The sequence below is a fragment of the Saccoglossus kowalevskii genome, chromosome 5 (assembly GCF_978046115.1).
Source record: "Saccoglossus kowalevskii chromosome 5, keSacKowa6.1, whole genome shotgun sequence".
In the NCBI taxonomy this organism is placed as follows: Eukaryota; Metazoa; Hemichordata; class Enteropneusta; family Harrimaniidae; genus Saccoglossus; species Saccoglossus kowalevskii.
Window position 1 is genome coordinate 8,720,225 of NC_140645.1, and position 6,000 is coordinate 8,726,224.

Here is a 6,000-nt window from a genome sequence, read left to right on the forward strand (position 1 = left end):
AAGACCACAAGTTGGTCTCACCTCTGACCCAGGTGATTACGCCCTCAAACAGGGAGCACCTGAGAAAAAAAATATTTAAAAAATTTCATTGGTTCTTGCTAGGCATTTAAATTGAGGGCTACGAGCAGCCATTGGTTGATTAGTGGCATGAGACCTGCAGTGGTTTAGCTATTTGATTCAAAATGGCTGACTGGCAGCCATCTTGTTTTTTTAAAACGTTGTATTTTGGACATGCTTTGTCAGGTTTCATTCAAACTTGGTACATAGACTATTCATGTTAGGATACATGTCCATGACAATTTCTTTCACAATTAGATCAAAGATGGCCAACTGGCAGGCATCTTATTTTTTTTTTAAATGTGGTATCTTGGACATGCTTTTTCAGTTTTTATTCAAATTTGGCACATACTTTATTCATGTTAGGACACATGTCCATGACAATTTGTTTGAAAATCGGATCAAGGATTGACAGCCATCTGAATTTTTACTACAGTTACTATATTTCCAAGATTAATGTACCATTTTCATTCGTATTTAGCATAGTTCATAGCATTTTCATAGTCAGATCAAAATTGAATTGCCCGAATAACGGCTGTTTTAAATTTTGCCCATATTACTATATCTCTGTCACCCATGTATCATTTTCATTGATATTTAGTATGTCATAAATGTATACATGTACATGTCAATTCAATTTGCAATTTGATCAAATATGGCTGACTGGTGGCCATCTTGTTTGTTTAAAATGTGATAACTTTCACTTGTGATCTATGTTTTTTTTTGCTATGTCTTAAACCAGAGGGGTCGTCACACAACACATGTTCGAATTTAATGTAAATAAACAATTGGGACTAAAGTTTCAAGGACACACTCGCGACAACCCCTCCATTTTAATATGACGAGCACAAAGAGAACTTTATTATGCTAATGGGACAGCACAATATTGTATAGAAGAAAACTGTATTAAACATCCTTGCATATTAATAGATATCATAAAACATGTCATCTGAAGAAGACATAGCTCCACTTGTCTGATAGATGTGATTTGACCCGATGATGAGTTTTAACTCCAATTATGTCAACAATATTGGCTAAGCAAGAAATAATGGTGGACTGCATTTCTATGGTCCATCACTACATGTATTTGTATTCACACCAAGTATCATCGAAATCAGTCCAGAAATGTTATAAATGTTGACAAAACAGACCAAAAATACGTAATTCTGACATTCAAATTGTACCCTAGTCAACCATATTTAGTGAAATCCAAAAATAAATTGATGGCATATGGATAGGTACTTTGTCTTATACAGCATTTCAAAAAGTCATCTCAGAAAATATGACTAACAAGTATTTTAACATTCAAAATGGCTAATATATATTTGGTTGAATCTGGAAAAACATAATATGTATGGTTAGTCACTTTTCTATGTACCAATTCTCAACAAAACCTGTGCTGTCATTTCTGAGGAATAAGAGTGGGCAGACCAAAAGACTGAAATTTGATATTCAAAATGGCCACCAGTTAGCCACCACATGTATGGACATTTTGTCTTTGTACCAAATTTCAATAAAATTGGTTAGTCAAGTCATCTCCGAGAAATGGTTACAGACAGACCAAAAGACAATATTTTGACATTCAAAATGGCAATCTCCAATAATGATTGAATCATTAAATAAATTGATGTGCATGTATATTTGGTCACTTTGTATTTTGTACCAAGTTTCAACAAATCAGTCAATAGTGACATGTGCAGGTGTTTTTATCCAAAATCGCTGCCAGTTGATTATGCCGTCAAACCTCATTAGTAATAATAATAATAACTTTATTGCATCCTTAGAAATACAATGTTTCTATCAGTTAATAGCAATAAAGATTAGTTGTGATAACTACTACTACAAAAAGAAATTTAGTTGTTAATAGGATAAAGCAAGTGTTACATATCAAATGGCATTTTCATTCCTTGATTGAAATGCATTATGAATATAATTGCCAATCTTTTTTATTATTACATCATCTTTTGAAGTCATCAAGAACTTAAATTTCTGGAGATCATCCTGTGTTTCTTCTAGAAATGTAATGTCTTGAATGATTTGTTGGCGTATTACTTTATATTGTGGACATATCATGACAAAGTGCAGTTCATCTTCTATTTTATTCTGTGTACATCGTTTGCAAATTCTATTTTCAGTAGGTATTTTTGGTTGCATATGCCTCCCTTTTTCTATTGCTAGTTTGTGATTACTAGTTCGAAATTTTGTCATTGAAATTCTTTGCTTCAAATTCAACACATCCAAGTATTTTTCAAAATTATAAGAGTCTTTGAATTTATGAACTTAGTATGAACTCTGTTATAATGAAAACCTACTTTATAAAATTTACAACAAAGAGTCACAGGTATGGTAAAATGCTAAAATGTGTTTTTGAAGAAGAAAACTTTTAAAAGTCTTTTGTAACGAAAAATTGGCGCAGATGTAGATGCCACATTTGTTGGATTTATGCTAGCTACACACATGTATTTCACTTAGGCCTCCCTAAACTTGAACACATACACACAGCAAAATGTGTGTCCACGTATAGGCTTACCTAAACCAGCTCACTGCCTAAACCCATACCAGTTGACATTTTGGTCAGTTAGCATGGCTATATGTTTTGTTCTTGTGTTAAACAAGATTTCTGGGTACATTGTGGGGATTATGATTTGGGGATGGTGAGAAAGAAATCTATTTATTTATTTATATCGGTCAAATTGGGCCACTACTGAGTGAGGAGAGACTTTTGTATACAAAACAAAGCCTTTTCTAACAATTGATTGTGGTTCATCCCTCTGTCTTTTTGTTTCCTGTTGAGGTTGGATGCCTAATTTGCATACACTTAGTCATGGTTTAAATCACACTTGTCCTTACACGTGTTTTTTCCAGATAAAGGCTTGACTATCAACTATAATTTTTGGTAAAAAGTGATACTTTTGGTTTCTTGTTAAAACCCGCAAGTCTGATTGCTTTGATACTATACATGTACATATAGGTACCTCAGGTAAATCTTTCATTTCGTGATGAATATTTTTGTCATTTTTGGTAAAAAATGATATTTTTGAATTCTTGTCTGATTGCTTTGATACTATACATATTGTTCATTTTCTAATGATATCTTCAGTTCTTTAACCGAAATGTGCTTTGCTAACAGCGAAGCAATCTCAGCCGACAGGCTGCTTGTTCTTGTTGTCCATGACTGACGGTCTGTACGTAATTATAATAACAACCGTGAAATTGTCCTGGCGAGTGGCAAGATTCCTGGTCACTATGCTAATCAACCTTCTGTGCCAGATAACTCCATACAATAGTGTCGTCTTCTAAATCATCTGAAACAGGATTTAATTTTCGGCTGTACCCACTTAGTCAGACCTGTTTCTCTTAACTCATGGGTTCAAAATACTGTTTTAGACGACCTCTCTCCTTTCTTATGTTAAATAATGTTGCTTTGCCTTGACAAATAAATAGATGTTGGTTGTGTGTCCACTCTTCCATGTGTGTATATGGAAACTGAACTGTTGACACTGGCAATATAACGGAAACTGATAAGATGGGCTTTTATTTACAATAGCAAACGCCCAGACTGTAGAGACAACAGATTACTCAATACAACGCAATAATTGTTCACAATTTGGCAATCATTTGAATTATGTAAATAGATAAGTGGTTGTTTGCATTTTAAATGACAAATGGAAGTCAGCTTGCTGTGCTCAGTTGTTTCTCTAATTTACGTCTAAAATAACATTAGTACTATTTCTTTATCAGTTGTACTGAAAGAATACACTAAAAAGAAGTGATATACCGATTATTAAAAAAAAAAGATTTTACCAGATATCATCAAATAGTATCATTTTTTTTTTTCACAAAAACGTTTTACAGCAGGCTGCAAAGTTTTAGGCAGAGTATACTTACATGTACCAAAGATGCATCAATAAAAGCAATTTCGATTTTATTGTATTTTGTAGTATCAAGTGTGTTTCACAACACTCCTAATTAATTAAACACAGTTACGACAACCATGGAGTATTTGGTGTGTAGCTACCCTGTGATATATAAATATAAACTGGAATGGCCCTATTGCTTTTCATTGTTTGACAAAGTCACTAAAAACATTGACTTGAAACATGACTTGTTTCCTAAGGATTTTGTATCTTGATCTCAATGCATAAATCCTGTACAGATATAAATAATATGATTTGAACCAAAACTTTAATATTACAATACTACAAAGTAAGCATGTTGACCAGTGTGATGTGGTTACACTGCAAGATGTATAATATATTTTTATTATATCTAGGTACAAAAGAATGTTCAATAAGAAAAGTGGTACATGGTTGGTGGCACCATTCAAAACTGAGAATTAAACCAAAAGTCTGGATCTATAGACGAATGGTAGTTGAATATGATGACCAGAGACGCATTTCTGCTAACATTGCTCTTACCGGGGTATACCTGCAATAGCTACATTGGTAAAGAAGAAAGTGTCATGAAGAACAGAAACATCCTTGGGCATTATACACACAAATCATATATTTGTGCAAATTGTTTAGTTGTTTTTGTAGTTGTAATAAATCTTATTCCAGAAGGGAAGAAATAAAACTTTTTTGTATTGGTCATAAGGTTCAAAAAACTGATGCCAGCTTCTAAAAGATCATGGTGCCAAAAAATTAATTGCCTATACACATGATTACTGTAAAATGACTAACTTTCACTGGGTTTAAATTTCGCTGATTTACAATTTCAGGCATATTCAGTTGGTTTTAAATTCACGGTTTTATCATTTAGATAATGAGTTCTATGCTAAATTTTACATATTCACTGGGTTTTACTTGAGCGCATTTACCAGTCAGTGAAATAAGTAAGATAAGCAAAATTTAAACCCAGTGGTTAATTAACCCTTTTACAGTACACATCATGGTGGTTAGTTTTGCTTATATCTTGGTCTTCATCCATGATCAGGTCCTCTCTGAATGCCCTTGCCATTGCAAGGATACCCTCATGCAAAATCTCTACAAATTCCGATAATAAAAAATAAAACAGCTCTTCATATTTGATACTTCTAGAAATGATTGATGGTTGTATTTTGTAAGCAGTTAAAAATGTTAATCATTCATTTGTACACTTTCGTTTGTTTGTTTCATTTCTCCACTGCGCATGGTTATTTTCACCCATTTGCTTTGTACTGTTTACATGCACTGTTAACATCGCACGCTGTTCGTTTACTTGTTGTCATGCCAGCTCGCTTTTCTCTCGTTTTAGCGTTAGTAACATACTTTTTGTGCTATTCATCGATTTGTCACAGTTGTTAGTTTTGTTTTTTCTGCCTTTTAGTGCTGTATTTTGCTGTATGACAGAAATGTAATTTTAGACTCAACAGAATAAAACTGTCTTTTTATTTTCTTTCGCCGCCAATTCGCTTGTTCTTTGCCTTAAATAATTTGCCACATTTAGCCGCATTAAGTACACCAATGGGAGTTAATTTACTATAGGAAAGCTTACACTCCAGCCTTGATGCAGAGATTGAATAAAGGACAGACTATTAAGAGACATGTATTGTTTGAGAGGTGGTGCTCAGAACAGAAATGCAACAGTAAAAGTGCCCTGCATAAAATGCATGAACATAAATTTTGACCTTCAGTCTGTTATATTCAAATTAAACCTGCTCACTCTCAGAATTTATTTCATTCGTACAGCTGTGCATCATTCAGATCTATTGTGGCCTATTGTAGTGAGCTTACAAAAAAATACTAGGGTACACATTTGCAGATGTTTATTTACTTTATTGTAGAATCCGGCCAGTTTATACCAAAAAATTAATTGATTGTAATGCACTACTACATGTAATACAGTACCAGAATTTCTGAAGGGTTTTATTTCTACAATGTATTCTTACATGATAAGGGGTAGATCATTCTGAGTGGGACAGTGGCAGAAAAACTACACACAATATTGTTTTCCTATCACTTA

The 6,000-nt window shown here is 33.4% G+C and overlaps 1 pseudogene; it reads left to right on the forward strand.

Moving 5' to 3' along the window:
* The window catches only part of LOC146745475 (uncharacterized), a 28,027-nt pseudogene extending 23,444 nt beyond the window's left edge, over positions 1 to 4,583 (forward strand).
* Positions 4,584 to 6,000: the final 1,417 nt, after the last annotated feature.